Consider the following 17,382-nt stretch of genomic DNA (forward strand, 5'->3'; position numbering starts at 1 on the left):
AGTGTATAATGTGTGAAGACTGAAATCCAAATATCAAATAAATCTACTCTATATGTATAAAATCCTAAGCCTAAAAATGCAACGATTCTGGCAACGATTTTACGTGATGGCTTTTGTCACGTTTTAAATTGGGCTTATTTTACAACCTACATATATATGTTTGGTATCATTCTTTTCAGAATGTATTGAACTTTAACGTGATGTTGTTAGATTTTCAGATTCTTACTCCATTTTTAAAATATAAACTAAAAAATATCAAGATCTCATATCCCACGAGACGAAACTTTGTGCCAAGAGAGTAGGACAGCTGCTGTACAGGCTTTTAAATGTTTGAAGTGCTGCACGAAATGCAGATCATGCAGCACGGCAGCAGCATCAAGCCAGCAGCTGATCGAGCAAAGAGGAGGTAAAATAAAAATAAAACAAGAAAACAACTGTACAGTGGAACCTCGGTTCACGACCATAATTCGTTCCAAACCTCTGGTCGTATACCGATTTGGTTGTGAACCGAAGCAATTTCCCCCATAGGATTGTATGTAAATACAATTAATCCGTTCCAGACCGTACGAACTGTATGTAAATATATTTTTTAAAAGATTTTCAAGCACAAATATAGTTAGTTACACCATAGAATGCACAGTGTAATAGTAAACTAATGTAAAAACATTGAATAACACTGACACAAACACCCAGGCTCCCTGTTCAGCTGCACGCGCAAGCTCGCTCTCTCTCAGCAGCATGCAAGCCCTCTCTCTCTCTCTCTCTCTCTCTCTAACATTGCAGCAGATCGCGCTATAGCTTTACAACCCAATCGCTGTATAAACACTTTCCTTAAATGAGTTTTAAGCACAGGGGGAAAAAAAGGAACATTTGTACAAATCCAAACTTTATTTAAAAGCCAACCGAGAAAGTAACATTACAGGAGTTCACGCTAATAGCATTACAACCCGATCGCTGTAAACACTCTTTTTAAATGAGTTTTAAGCACAGGGAAAAAAATGAACATTTGAAAAATCCGTAATACAAAAACTAACCATAAACCACCAAGAAAACTAACCTTGCATGAGTCGAGTTCTGGCATGAAGTGAGGAGGAACTGGGTGGAGAACAATATGGCCTTGTTGCAGTTGAAGACTTGTTGCGGGATGTAGCCTTCGTCCTCCACAAATTTTGTGAAATTTTTCACGAATTCTTTCGCAGCTTCAGCGTCGGAACTAGCAGCCTTTCCATGCCTTACCACACTATGAATGCCACATCTCTTGTGAAACTTTTCAAACCATCCTTTACTGGCTTTAAATTCCTCACTTTCGCCACTCGTAGAAGGATAGTTTTGCAGCAAATCGCCACGAATCTTCCTGGCTTTCTCGCATAACATCGCCTCGCTTACGCTATCCCCTGCAAGTTGCTTCTCGTTCAGCCACACTAGCAACAGTTTTTCCACCTCTTCCAGCACTTGAGGCCTCTGCCTGGTTAACGCTGTAACTCCTTTTGCAACATCAGCTGCTTTAATAGATTCTTTCTGCTTTAGAATAGTCGAAATCATAGATTTTGACTTCTTGTACTCAGCGGCAAGATTAGTAAAACGAACACCAAGCTCATACTTTTCAATAATTTCTTTCTTTACTTCGATTTTAATTTTCTGCAAAACTTTCTTCTCACCACTCTTCATTTGCTTAGAAGCCATGGTCAACTGCAAAAGCACACAAAATACTGTAGAGCAGAAAGAGTTAACAGGTAAAGCACACACGTCTGACTGAGAACAATGAACAGGGAGAGGTGGAACACGTGCTTAAATACAGTAATCAGCGAGTACAAACCGGAAGGGAAATGAAATAGAGCACAAAGAGTTCACAGCGAAAGCACGAATGCACGCACGTGCAAGCACGCACGTCTGACCGAGAACAATGCAACACGTGCGGAAATCATCAGCGCGCACAAACCGAAAGGGAAACTGGCTTGTTCGTATACCGAGTGTGTGGTTGTGAACCGAGGCAAAAGTTTGGCGAACTTTTTGGTCATAAACCGAGGTTCCATTGTATTTGTTTCCCATTGTATCACTGTTTAACAGGGGGTTACAGAGGAGATACCGCATCTCCTTGGGGTGGGTTCAGCCCCCCTCTTCACAACGCGAGTGGCAGAGACGTGAAGTGGCTGGTGCGTAGCACAGGCCGGGGGGGTTGGTGAGCGAAGTAAGCAGGGGGCAAACCCCCTAGTACTTTCATAAAAGGTACAAGTACTGTATAACAAAACAAGTGCCCTTTCATTCAAGAATATAACCAAAAAGAAAAAGAAATTGGGTTAGGGTACAATGCTGACACGACCGCTTGGGTGATGCAGAGGAAAGAACTGCTGACTCATAATTAAGAGGTTGTGGGTTCAATTCTGGCCCTTCCTATATTTACTGTTTTGAATAGTGAGCTGCTCTTATTGTTACTATTACAGAGTAAAAACAGATTTGACTTATTTGAGTCTGTAACAGCCAGTGTAAATTTATGGTACTTGTAAAAGTTAGAATTTTATTTTTATTATTCTGTTTTATTTTTACCATAAATTTACTATAAATTTTGTAGACATGGAACACACATGAAATATATGTATTCCAAGTCATGATATATTATTTACCCACTACAACTCCAGGCACTTCACACAAAGATAAACAGACTTCAACTCTGAGAATCTTCTGTGTGACTTGCACTTCGTTGGTGGGGGGATGGGATAGCAAGCTGCTTGCTGCTTGTGCTGATCAACACATTTGGAAAACAAAGGAGCTGATGATGAAGTGCAAAGGAATCTAAGGTGGCCCGGGATTAAGAGTTTTTTCTTAGGCTTCAGGGATTCTAGTGATATAACCTAACATTCAGTTAGCCTTCTTAATGTCTTCTGAACACTGTCTGGAAGTTGACAGTTCACTACGAATCCTAAATCCTTCTAATAAAGTGCACTTTCAATTTTCAGACCTTCCATTGTGTACTCAAATCTAACATTTTAACGTCCTAGTTGTAATACTTCACATTTGCTTACACAAGAAAAGTGTGTGGGCATGCTAATAAAAGGCACTAATACTGTATGAACAAAGTGGTTCTATTGTATGTTTATAAAAGGATGTTTACTGAGAAAGCTACCAGGATCTCAGAATTCAATATAAAATCCCATTGTTTAAAATAAGTCATATGGGCAACATGAAAAGTAATTGTAAAATTAAAATAAAATGAAAAAGAATGAGGTCCTCCCTGCATGGAGTTTGCATGTTCTCCCCGTGTCTGCATGGGTTTCCTCCGGGTGTTCCGGTTTCCTCCCACAGTCCAAAGACATGCAGGCTAGGTGCATTGGCGATTCTAAATTGTCCCTAGTGTGTGCTTGGTGTCTGTGTGTGTGTGTCCTGCGGTGGGTTGGCGCCCTGCCCGGGATTGTTTCCTGCCTTGCGCCCTGTGTTGGCTGGGATTGGCTCCAGCAGACCCCAGTGACCCTGTGTTCGGATTCAGTGGGTTGAAAAATGGATGGATGGATGGATGGATGAAAAAGAATGATATTTGATGTCACCAATTTTAGTTTTTTTCTCTTTCATGAGCTTGATTTAGTTACAGAGATTAAAAATGCATTTTTATCATAATAAAGAAAAAACTACTAATGACAGGTTAGCCAAACTGTAATAGATAAAAAGAGATCCAAGTATTAACGGATAGGTATCAATATAGTAGAGTATTGTATTAAAAGTTGGAACAAGAAAATCAAAGTGAAAGAAAGATGCAAAGATGGAAAAATGATACATTACAGAGAGAAACTGCAGCATTTGGGAAAGTGGATGGAAAAAGACAAAAGTGACAGAATAATAGGAAGTTTGGTGCTTTCAGGGACTTGGTTTAATGATTAAGTTTTACATTTTTATCTTTAAATATATAGACAAAGATATAACTAAGAAAAGGAGGGGACAGAAAAATGAGTACAAAACGTAGCACTTAGAATGAGGTACTTTGTTCTAATTATGCTGGTGCTGCTCAAAAAACACATGAAAATAAAGATTTCCAGTACATTTCACAAGTAAAATGAGTAGAAGTTCCTTTGTAAATGGTTACATTTTCAGCACAATATCTGAAGAGATGGTTCAAAAACTTATAGTGAAGGACTGAAGCATTGTGTCTGCACAAGGCAAATCTGTAAAGGAGGTTTGGTTAACTATTGAATATTGTATAACTTTATCTCAACAAATCATGCCTCTAAGGGAGAGGTCAGATTATCAACATACACAAGTTTATCCAGGTTTTTACAGAGGTACCTGGATGTGTGTAAAATAGATGGGTAGCTGAAATTGACACACTCTTGTAGATCTAGTTAGGACCATCCAGAAGATGTTAGCTAGCACTCCTGAGTTCCAAGTTCCAAAAAGATCCTTCTGACAACTCAATTTAGATCACAAATTACACATATCAATAAAGAGTGTTACTGCTGTCTAAGACAGAATAATGGGCAACATCAGACTCACTATTGGGCTGCAGTTGGAGGGCATAGGTCATTAGTACTTTGATTTGGCAAGCTACTATATATGATTCACAGATCCCAGTTAGTTATCATTAAGGAAATCATGTTTGTCAATATGGTGATCGGCTCTGCTATCACCCTATTCTTGAGCAACATCAAAAACAACCTTTTATAGTATGATAAAGAACGACAGTGCACTGCTGCTTTTACTAGACATGTTTTTCCAAAACATTCAAAGTACTGAGTAACATACCAAGTCCTCTAACTGGAATCTCCCAAGAATATTCACATGGTACCATTTCAACATGCTGATATTTGGCCTCTAGCACAGTCACAACTAGGATTCCGTGGACTAAGAACATTGAACAGGTATGAAAAAAAATCCTACAGAAAAGTATCTAGAAGTTTAATGTCACATCTTATTCAAGCATGCCACTTGTGTAATACCAGAGATCCTTCTTCCTAAGTCTTTTCAGTTGAAGGTGATGTCAGATAATATGAAAAATATGGATCTCATCCCAATGGATGCTCAGGAAAGTGCATAAAAAAAGATCTGGGGGCAAGTGGTAACCTGAGTAAACTCATACAAATGGCTGTTAAGTCAGTGATGGTGAAGATAATGATTGTCATGATACGTGCCAAACTTGGCTAAAATGTCTTAAAATTTTAAACGCTTACCCTAAAGATTTGTGTATGTAATGTTTTGTGACATATATCAGGGGCCTTGGCTTAGAATAAGGGCACGAAGAGGACCAGGAGATGAAACAGTCAAAGCCAGAAACCAGTGGAAACCAAGAAGATGAAAGGTATTACTCCAAAGCCTAATCGCTAATCAGAAATCAAAGTCAGAGGGAAAACCAAAATCTCAGAAACCAAAAATATGTGAAAGACAGAGATTTGCACAATGTTCCTCTGAGTTTTTATCCAAATCACAGATAAGAATGATGTGCCAGTACTGAAGGGTTTGTGTTGATGACATAAGACATGGTGCCGCTTCAAATTACATTCCTTCACAACCAGTAGCATACCCACAATTGGAATGATAACATAGCAATGCCCATATGCAAAATAAAGTAATGTTGTGGCACTAGCCATTTGACGTTAAAAAATTCAGTATGTGCAATACGTGTTGGGCTGAGGAGAAACAAACTAAATTGGTTTGAGCATTCATAGTGAAATACAGATGATAACTGAGGGAAGAGGCAGAGAAATAAAGTTCAAGGAGAGGCAGAAGAACGTGTGGTTGGAGGTGGGGTTAGATAATATGAAAAGTATGGGTCTGATCCCAATGGAGGGAAAAACTGGCAATCTGTAAGCTAGGTAAAACTGGAAAATGGCTATTAAACCATAAAATGGTGGTGATGACGTGTGTCATGATTTGTGCAAAATTTGGTGAAAATGTCCTCAAATTCCATCCTCACCATGATAAAAGATGAAAATTTCAGATGGTTTGATGGTATACTGACAGTGTTTAGGAGTAACAATTTAATCTATTTGGCTTCAGCCTTTTTTAAAGAGGGGCTTGAGTGGGTGGAATGAAGTCATTCTCTGAATAGAGTGCCAGTTATTTGAAATAGGGGGAAGTAAGCCTGTGAACTATTCATCATTACTAGTGTTATTGTGAATACCGGATAGTGCACATTCAACACAGTTTTCCATTATCTTCTTAAACATTTTTTTTAAGGTTAGTTAGGCAGTTTCATAATTACTGAACAGCTGGAATAATATGATGACATAGACCATTCTCCCATTTTTTTTTTTTTTTTTTTTTAATAGTAGTGTTTGGGAGACATGTAAAACCATACAGTATGAACAATTAGTAAATGGACCTAAAAATAACAAAACTAAAAAAAATCCAGCCTTGTTACAACGTCTTTATTTTTCTGCTTTTAGTGTTTCAATAATTTTTGGTTCTTTACTTGTATTATTAAAAAGTCGATTTCCTTATCCCTGCAAGCTTTTCTGACCTGATTAACTTCTGAGTGTATGAAACGGCACAAAGTGCCTTTTCTTCTCACTGATTTATTTGGGGCTTGGAGGTTTATAACAGCCCAGAGTTTCCAAATGGCAGCAAAGACCCACAACTTTCAGAGAGTTTTCTAAGTGTTTTATATTCATAAAAAGGCAGAATAACCAATAGGAAATGAAATACCCCACAGACTGTGTCCTTGACACTCTGCACGGCAACAGGCTTGCAACAGATTTCTTGGTACTGAAGCTGCTCTGAATTCTTGGCAGGAACAGATAAAATATATCTTTCTCAGCTTTCTTTGTAATCAAGTCTTCTCTAGGAGTGGGGAATTAAAGAGATTTCAAAGTGCAGCCAGTTTCAAAGGCTCAGCTCTGAAATGAATAAAAATTACTAAATAAAAAGCATCAAACCTACCACAGGTACACGTTTTTAACTCCCTAGGCAGAAACAACAGCTTGTACTATAACTTGTGGTACAGATATTTGATCCTGGCTGTTTTAGCTTAATTCCTAATGGAGTTTACAGTCACTTTTATTCATTCTATCTGTTTTTAAAGTATTTGTAATAGTACAATACTATATGAGAGTTGATCATGGGTTTATTAATAATAGTAATAAATTCCTTCAAATCCTAAAGAAACAGATCCTAGGACTTAGATAAAGAGTAAACATATAGTAATTAAATGAAGAATTCTACATGTAGGCAACACATTTGCGTTAAATGACTACTCTGAATGAGAATCTGTGTTTTGCAGCATTTTTAAAACACGTGGCAACAGGTTTCTACATTAACATAACTACTTCAGCTGGCAGCATGCTGTCACTTAGTTCAGCTGATAAGCCTCATGTAGAACTCCTTAGCGTTATGTTTACCCCGGAAAAACAAGTCCAAAAAATATTGTTTTTTTCCCAACAAGAAGAAATGTTATTACTTGTACAAGAAACATGTACATACCAACATGTCAAAATAAATACAGTCGGAAAGGTATATCTACTGTCCACTGCTGCACTAATGCAGATTTAGTACATGTCCTTTGTGTGACACATTTTGAGACAGTCACCAATGCACAGCCCAATGTTACAACAGAAGCATATGTTTTTGCAAAAATTTCTTATAACATTTTCTGTTGCTTGAACGTGAGAGGGTAGTATGTCAATGCCTGATCCACATGATTGACACATTGGGGGCTAACATCTTATTTGTCTTTCTACTTGATCACATTCTTTTTGCTATGCACCTACTTGCACCAAGCAGAACCTTCAAGTGACCAAATTCATCTGTAATATCATGGCAGTTTGATTTTATTAATTGTGTCAACATCTGATGACCAATTCACATTGTCATTGCTGTCTCTTGATTCAACCGATGGTTCAGTTTCAGTTTGTTCCAAAACTGACTTTACAACTTCTTGTTTACAAACATTTGTGTTTTAATTGAAGCCTACTTCCCACTCATGAATATTGAGGAGTTACTGTAGAGTGGCAAACCACATAGAAATATTAATATTTTTTTGCAGAATAATGTTTTCTTATCTAAAATTTTTATCTAATGCTGTCTCAAGAGTTACTCAAGCTTAACATAGTAAAGTGGATCATTAAACATTACCCCAAATCTGAGTCAGGCTTAACTGTACTTGCATAGAAATTCAACCGAGTCATACTCTGGGTTAATGCCAAGAAGGCTAATAGCACTGCGTGAAAACAGAGGGTCATGATTGAAATATTGCTAATGTATATACACAGCAAAGCCAGGCTCATTATGTATATGTCTTCTCAAGTGTTCCTTCTAACAGTAAAGCATATTAAAGGTGTACGGTCATCTTCCTTTCACGTGGGAGCTTCATATAAATCATCAGAGAAGAGAAGACCAGTAACGTCACTGGTTTATAACTAAACTGGTGGGGAAACTCAGATCCCAACAATTAATGCGATGGCTGGGGCTGGCTCACACCACCATGTTGATTCTTGAAATGTAAGTTATTTCTTTCTGTATTTTTAGTTACTTATTATCATTATTGATGTTTATTTTTTTGATAGGAGCGAATTTTGAATTGAAGTAGAATATCACTTATCTGTACTGGGTTGGAAAATGGATGGATTGATGGACAACGCTCTGCAGTATTCAATTTTTAATTAACTGGTCTCTTTTAGTGAATATACCTCTTTTTGGTTATTTTCAGTCCCTATAACTTTATATGAAGTTTTCATTAATTTAGAATTTAACAAAATGGACATAAGAATATTAAAATATGTATCATTGATAACACTCTTAAACAAAAAAATAGCTAATGATCAATCATAATAATCTTACTTTTTATTTATCTATTCTAAAGTCATTCTTAATAATAAGAACAAGCATAATGAAAGTATTAAAACAAATTTGGCAAACACTGGAAATATTGCAAAAGAGATGATGTGGTTTTCCTAGTTTGTAAGACTTGCTAAAAATGAAAGTCTGCATATCTGTGATACCCCACAGCTAGTGGTATTGGCCACAGCAAGCATTGCAGTTGTTTACCAGCAAAAGAAATATAATGGAAAGTGAAAAAGACTTATTGGATAGTCTAAAAAAAGATCAACCTACAAACAGTACAGTAATAATGGTCTATGCAGCTTCTGTTAGCTAAAAAATATGCAGTAGCTTTGCTGAAACAAAAGATAAAGATATTTGATTAAATTACTGTTATGTGCATCACAAGCTTTTGTTCTTTCAAATTTGCAAAACAGAAGTGTCATCCTCCAACGCAGAATCTCTCATCACAGAGATTTAAAACAAGAGGTGCATAGAGCATGTCTTAATCTCCCATACACATTACTGCCTCTTCCTAAGAGTCCAAACTAACAATTTACTACTCTGGGCACGTCTTCCTGTACAGTAAAACTATTTTTGAGTATTCAGACATATGCCTATGTTTATGTTTAACCCAGCCACAGGGGATGCACAAACCAGTGTGCTCTTCGTGCTGGTCCCAAGCCCGGATAAATGGGGAGGGTTATGTCAGGAAGGGCATCTGGTGTAAAATTTTGCCAAATCAATATGCGGACAACAATACAAATTTCCATACCGGATCGGTCGAGCCCTGGGTTAACAACGATCGCCAGCAGTACTGTTAGCCAACAGGGTGCTGGCAGAAATTGGGCTACTATTGGCCGAAGGAGAAGAAGGAGAAGAAGAGGAGGGAGACATGTCTGGAGGCAGGAGGAGAGAAGGAACGTAAAGCGAGTGGAACTGAGGGTAGGAACTTTGAATGTTGGCAGTATGACTGGTAAGGGGAGATAGTTGCAGATATGATGGAGAGAAAGAAGGTTGATATATTGTGCATGCAAGAGACTAAGTGGAAGGGGAGTAAGGCCAGGTGGATCGGAGGTGGATTCAAATTGTTCTATCATAGTGTGGATGGGAGGAGAAATGGAGTAGGGGTTATTCTGAAGGAACAGTATGTCAAGAGTGTTTTGGAGGTGAAGAGAGTGTCACACAGAGTGATGATTATGAAGCTGGAAATTGGAGGTGTGATGATGAATGTTGTTAGTGCATATGCCCCGCAAGTTGGGTGTGCGATGGAGGAGAAAGAAGATTTCTGGAGTGAGTTGGATGAAGTGATGAACAGTGTACCCAAGGGACAGAAAGTGGTGATTGGAGCGGATTTCAATGGACATGTTGGTGAAGAGAACAGAGGAGACGAGGAGGTGATGGGTAGGTATGGTGTCAAGGAGAGGAATGAAGAAGGTCAGAAGATAGTGGATTTTGCCAAAAGGATGGACATGTCTGTGGTGAATACGCATTTTAAGAAAAGGGAGGAACATAAGGTGACGTACAAGAGTGGAGGAAGATGCACACAGGTAGATTACATCCTATGCACAAGAGTCAATCTGAAGGAGATTGAAGACTGCAAAGTGGTGGCAGGGGAAAGTGTAGTTAAGCAGCATAGGATGGTGGTCTGTAGGATGACAGGGATCAAGAAGAGGAAGAGAGTGAGGGCAGAGCCAAGGATCAAATGGTGGAAGTTGAAAAAGGAAAACTGCAAGGTTGAGTTTAGGGAGAAGGTGAGACAGGCACTGGGTGGTAGCGAAGAGTTACCAAACAGTTTGGAAACTACAGTAGATGTAGTAAGGGTGACAGCAAGAAGGGTGCATGGCGTGACATCTGGACAGAGGAAGGAGGAAAAGAAAACCTGGTGGTGGAATGGGGAAGTACAGGAGAGAATACAGAGGAAGAGAATGGCAAAGAAGAAGTGGGATAGTCAAAGAGATGCAGAAAGTAGACAAAACTACAAGGAGATAAGGCGCAAGGTGAAGAGAGAGGTGGCGAAGGCTAAAGAAAAGGCGTATGATGAGTTGTATGAGAGGTTGGACACTAAGGAGGGAGAAAAGGAGATGTACCGATTGGCTAGACAGAGGGACCAAGCTGGGAAAGATGTGCAACAGTTAGTGTAATAAAGGATAAAGATGGAAACGTACTCATAAGCAAGGAGAGTGTGTTGAGCAGATGGAAAGAGTACTTTGAGAGACTGATGAATGAAGAGAAAGAGAGAGAGAGAACAGCTTGGTTGATGTGGAGATATTGAATCAGGAAGTGCAACAGATTAGCAAGGAGGAAGTAAGGACAGCTATGAAGAGGATAAAGAATGGAAAAGCTGTTGGTCTAGATGACATACCTGTGGAAGCATGGAGGTGTTTAGGAGAGATGGCAGTGGAGTTTTTAACCAGATTGTTTAATGGAATATTGGAAAGTGAGTAGATGCCTGAAGAGTGGAGAAGAAGTGTACTGGTGCTGATATTTAAGAAAAAGGGGGATGTGCAGAACTGTAGTAACTACAGGGGGATAAAGTTGATGAGCCACAGCATGAAGTTATGGGAAAGAGTTGTGGAAGCTAGGTTAAGAAGTGAGGTGATGATTAGTGAGCAGCAGTATGGTTTCATGCCAAGAAAGAGCACCACAGATCTGATGTTTGCTCTGAAGGTGTTGATGGAGAAGTATAGAGAAGGGCAGAAGGAGTTGCATTGTGTCTTTGTAGACCTGGAGAAAGCATATGACAGGGCACCTCGAGAGGAGCTGTGGTACTGTATGAGGAAGTTGGGAGTGGCGGAGAAGTATGTAAGAGTTGTACAGGATATGTATGAGGGAAGTGTGACAGTGGTGAGGTCTGCAGTAGGAGTGACGGATGCATTTAAGGCGGAGGTGGGATTACATCTGGTATCAGCTCTGAGCCCTTTCTTATTTGCAATGGTGATGGCCAGGTTGACAGACAAGATTAGACAGGAGTCTCCGTGGACTATGATGTTTGATGATGACATTGTGATCTGTAGTGAGAGTAGAGAGCAGGTTGAGGAGACCCTGGAGAGGTGGAAATATGCTCTAGAGAGGAGAGGAATGAAGGTCAATAGGAACAAGACAGAATACATGTGTGTAAATGAGAGGGAGGTCAGTGGAATGGTGAGGATGCAAGGTGTAGAGCTGGCGAAGGTGGATGAGTTTAAATACTTGGGATCAACAGTACAGAGTAATGGGGATTGTGGAAGAGAAGTGAAAAAGAGAGTGCAGGCAGGGTGGAATGGGAGGAGAAGAGTGTCAGGAGTGATTTGTGACAGACGGATATCAGCAAGAGTGAAAAAGAAGGTCTACAGGACGGTAGTGAGACCAGCTATGTTATATGTGTTGGAGACGGTGGCACCGACCAAAAAAGTAGGATACAAAGATGGAGGTACCAGAGTTAAAGATGCTAAGATTTGCATTGGGTGTGACGAGGATTAGAAATGAGTACATTAGTGGGTCAGCTCAAGTTGGGAGACAAAGTCAGAGAGGCGAGATTGCGTTGGTTTGGACATGTGCAGAGGAGAGATGCTGAGTATATTGGGAGAAAGATGCTAAGGATAGAGCTGCCAGGGAACAGGAAAAGAGAAAGGCCTAAGAGAAGGTTTATGGATGTGGTGAGGGAGGACATACAGGTGATGGGTGTAACAGGACAAGATGGAGAGGACAGAAAGATATGAAAGAAGATGATCCGCTGTGGCAACCCCTAACGGGAGCAGCCGAGAGAAGAAGAAGACATATGCCTATGTTTATTACATCATGGGTTTTCAGACTGCTGGGGTCAGATTGTGCAACAAAGAGGCATAGAGAGTAGGCTAAGGAATTAGCATAGGATATATTTGATGGAAACCAATACTAGTGAAGAAAGATCAATGGTGGGCAAAACAGTACGGCTAAGGGTAGTGATTACTTGGTGATCACAGCACCACACAGTGGTGATGTGTAACATGTTGACTACGAAGAATTTAACTGTTCTCTGTACAAGTGACAATAACAATTGACAACAATGTTTTTCAAACATTATGATAGTAACAATCTGAATACAAAAGTAAAATAAAAAAGTTACATTGAGAAATTTGCAGAAACTTTAAATGAAATTTTTGAATTTAGCATATTTGTTTAAGTAGACTGACACATTACATTAGATATTTTTCATGTCAGAGTCCAACATTAGTGGATTCCACTTGCCTTGATACCACTTTTTCATAGTTACAGTGTCCTTGTAAAAATCTTTCACCATGTTCGTCATTCCCAAAATTCAAGAAATCAATTTTTAATGTGTTACTTATTTTACTTTAACTTTGACTAATTTACTCATATGTGTTCCCAATACTTTGAAGACAATCTGGTTCAAATGTAACCCATTACGGCAAAACAAGTGTCCCAAAAGGAGTCTCAATGCCCCATAAACTAATACTCCTCAACCCTACACCAAGATTTGAGCCACACGTTAAGTCTTCTAATCCCCTCAGTCTCTCAATCAAACACTGCAATTGCCTTTAGGATTAATAAAGTTTCTATCTATTGTAGGAGGCCCATGGGATGGACAGGCATCCCGGCAGGAAGTCGGGAAGGACCCTTACCTGGACGTGAGGCTACGAGCAAACAGAAAGGCGACCTAGCCAAGAGAGAGAAGGATGGCGCACCCGGACAAGACTGCTATAAGGGATAGATCGACATCCCAGCTGAAGATGATTCCCTACCCATGCAGGAAGCTCCAAACAAGTGGACAGGTGTCCTGACTGGATATGTACCTCATACCTTCCCTGACCGGGAGAAAAGAAGAAGACAGGGAAGGACTGATGCAGAGGGGTATTTAATTCCCCCAGGCGTTAGATGGCAGCAGCCCCCCATAATGGCGCCTATTCTGGAACCAGCAGTGAATGGCGGGAGTTGTAGTCCAGCAACTCAGCCCTGCTGGGGTCCGTTGGTGCTGCAAGAGGGTACTGTAGGGAGATGCGCTCCTTAATTCATGATGTGGTTGGCAATGGCCCTAGTACTGGAAGTACTCCCGGGTCCTCAATAAAAAGGACAAAACTGCTTTGTCCAGGCAGTCGGAGCTGGGAGGAAGGAAGGCAACACTCAACTGGAGGAGGGTAGTGTGGTTGTGAGAAGACAGGTGATTTATGGAGAGAGCATTGGGAAGATAGAGAGACAGAGAAAGCCTGTGCTTGTGATTTTGCTATTTGTGGAGGTACTGTGTATAAAAAACACATCTTTTATGTAAACGTGGGACTCTGTGTGTGATTGTGATTGTGCTTGGGGCTTGCTGGATGTATGATTCCATCAGAGACAGACAGACTGGACTGGACTGGACTGACTGACTATCTATCTTGGACTTGCATGTAGCACAGGCAGAAATTTGCAGAAGACCACCTTGTCAGTTGTGCTCTCAGCTTCACACCTATCTCTTTAATTTTGGACTGCAGAACTAATTTGCATTTCCCATGGGATTAATAAAGTCTTATCATATCTTAACAGCCTGCCTTTATGTATGTCATTTGCTCCAAAATGAACAATGACTGCTGGATCCACCCCCACTGAGGCCAAGAGCCTATCCACCCTTTCAGGGAAGACTCCCACCCAGACACCCAGAAGGCAACACAATGTGCAAAACTCTCCGTCTTTGTAGTAGACCAGAGTCTAAATCTCCACCACTATCACAACTTCTCTCTTTCTGGGAACTGGTTTTGAGGTTACCCTTTGGGGCTTCTCAAACCTGCTTACCAACTCAGAGTTATCAGTGTCACCGTCCAGTGCCACAAGTTCAGTTTAAAAATTCCATGGTTTGATGCCCGTTGATAAATTGCACTCTTTTTCTTATGCCTATGTCCTACTGTGACCCACCTATCTCTACCCTTCATTTGTCATACTGATTGCATACCATATTCTTAAAGGACACCTGGGCCAGATATACTAATTTTCTACTACAACACAGGTCAGCCACCTCCCTCTTACATTTAGTGAACCTGAGCTCATAGTGCTGGATCAGCTGGCATCTTCTACAGACGTAGCCTTCAAGGAGGAGTGATTCGTCCAAGGCAACCTCCATAAAGTCTAATGTCAAACAGGGCTTGTGTTATACTGGCCTAATTTTTTAAATTTGGATTTGGACTACTTATAGTAACATTAAAACACTATAATAAAATACTACATGTTCAGTCATTAGATTAGATAATACTTTATTTGTCCCAATGGTGAAATCAAAACTGCACAGAAGCACAAGAATAGAATAAATATTGTAATAAACAACAACCCCCCTTCCCTAAACACACATAAGGTCTTCTAGCTTAGATAATAAGAGACTCTAACCAAGTGTATTAAAAATATCATACAAATTTAACTGTTGTCTAAAGTATTAATTAATCTTGGGTAAAATCATCCTGCTAAATAAGCAGAAACAGAAATAATAACTGACAGGCGCCACCCCATCCAATGTTTTTTCCCTGCCTAGTACCTGATGCTGCTGGCATAGACCTCAGCCCCTACAACCCCAAAAGGCTTGCTAAAAGATGGAAAGAAAAAGAAAAAAAAAAAAGAGACAAGAAAATTTGAGCCACTTAACTAGCCAGAGCAAGTTATTGTTTAGTTGGGCCCTGTGCAGCAGATAGGTTTCTGTTTTTGCATACATATTTAAAGCTGTGTGTTGCACTCTTTAATTATTTCTTCCTGTTTACTTATTTATTGTGCATCTTTGATTAAAAAAAAAAAAAGAAAGAAAAGAAAAGAAAAATTACCTTGCTTTAGCATTTTATTCCAGGCTTAAGAAAACTAAAAAAAGTATAAGAAATTTCACCTGCAATATGTATTACTGGAGGGAACACAGGAGCATTTAATTACTATGAGACATTTTCATTCAGGAAATGTGACAACAACATCATATGTCATAATTACAAAACCTCTGTCACAGGTAGATGGCTGGGTGGACTACAAATTCCCAATTGTGTCTTGGTATCAAATCATATAGAATAAAGCTTTTAAACAAAGGTTCATAACAGCAAACACACAAGATGTTACCTTTTAAATAAAATATAATAAAATGTACTCAAACAAAGGAAATTCCGCTTTCATGTCAGACTGACTGAGGTGCAACCAGCTAATGATCTCCAGGCGTCCACACATTTAAAACAATGCCTTTCTTAGATCATCTCCTGGTCTTGGCACTGACAGCACTTTTGTTCAGCCTCATTGTCAAAAAGGTTGGATAAGAGTAAAGCAGTTGGAGAAACATCAACCAAACCCAGCATGTCTCTTCTCTAGTAATAGACATATTGATATTCTCGTCACATATATTGTTACTCTGTTTTAAAACACACAGGAAAGCAATTTATTGAGTAATTATGGTCACAGAATGCTGTAAAACCCTTTCAGCTAAAGTAAAACATTAAAAAAAATGGATCAAAAAATATTTGGAAAATTAAAAATTTTCTTTAAAATATAATGGGTTTGTTTATTTTATTTACAACTTTCTTAAGACGTGCTTAACTGTACATCACCTGCTTAATATACTTTACTACTTCTATATAATTTTAGATTTTTAAATAGTTCAAAGGCAGGCATTTATGTGGTGCACTAAATGTTCTGGTCGACAAAGACCTACATGCACATGCAAATAATACTGATAAATTGAACGATTATCTACACTAAACTGTACCATCTTGTGTGCGAGACTGAGATCACACTAACTGCTGTTTCAGTTGTTAAGAAAACCTTTCTTCCCCTAGCACATAAAGTAACACATTCATTCAGCATTAATTATAGAACATGTCAAACCACATTTCAGTCAAAGCTCTCCCCACGTCTCTAGAGCATTCTTAATGACAGTAATTACAAGTCATAAAAAGAATCATCTAAAATTAACATTTCTCTCATGTCTTGATAAGAAAATGTAAATAGCTGCACAGTACAGATGTTTTGATTAGGAAAAATTTACACGTCTTTTTTGTTTCAATGTGTGTCATAGCTAACAATGATAACTTGACAAAAGTGCCAGATGTTTAATTTCTCCAAGGACTGAATTACAGCAAAGATTAAAAAGGTGTGAACCTGTTTAACATTTTTTGGGCCAGCCATTGGCATCCATCATCATATAGAACCCTGCAGAAATATCAGTAATTATTAGAAGGATTTAATAGTTTTCATAGCAAAATATGCAAATACAAGAGTTAATTTATTTGAATAAAATTAATTTAATCAGTTTATCATTGCCATTAATGATGCTGTGCAAAGCTTTCACTTAAAAATACACATAGCTACACAAACAGATGAAAACAAAAAGGTGTTCTCTAATAATAAAAATTATATACAGCATATTAAAAAGCACAGTTTAAACTGCAGTTGTTTCATGAATAATTCCTGGAGGCCCTGTCTGACAAAAAAGAAATATAAACTAGAAACCTACAAGCACACATTTGAAGAAAATGTGAATGCCTATCAAAAATTAATTAAAAAATCAATCCACTAATTTTTTTTTAACATTCTCATCCAGCTCAGGGTAGCAGAACATCTATGTCCACCCTGCCAGCACTGGATACCAGTTCACTGCACTCAGTTCCCATACATTCTCACCCCTGCATGGGGTATGGGAGGAATACTGGCACCTGGGCCCTTGAACTAGACTAAGCT

At 39.0% G+C, this 17,382-nt stretch overlaps 1 protein-coding gene across 1 annotated transcript in view; it reads right to left on the reverse strand.

Moving 5' to 3' along the window:
- The window catches only part of LOC114653241 (centromere-associated protein E-like), a 402,188-nt gene that overhangs the window by 120,274 nt on the left and 264,532 nt on the right, over positions 1 to 17,382 (reverse strand). The gene's annotated exons all lie outside the window — the stretch shown is intronic.

This window comes from Erpetoichthys calabaricus, chromosome 6 (genome assembly GCF_900747795.2).
Source record: "Erpetoichthys calabaricus chromosome 6, fErpCal1.3, whole genome shotgun sequence".
Taxonomy (NCBI): Eukaryota; Metazoa; Chordata; class Cladistia; order Polypteriformes; family Polypteridae; genus Erpetoichthys; species Erpetoichthys calabaricus.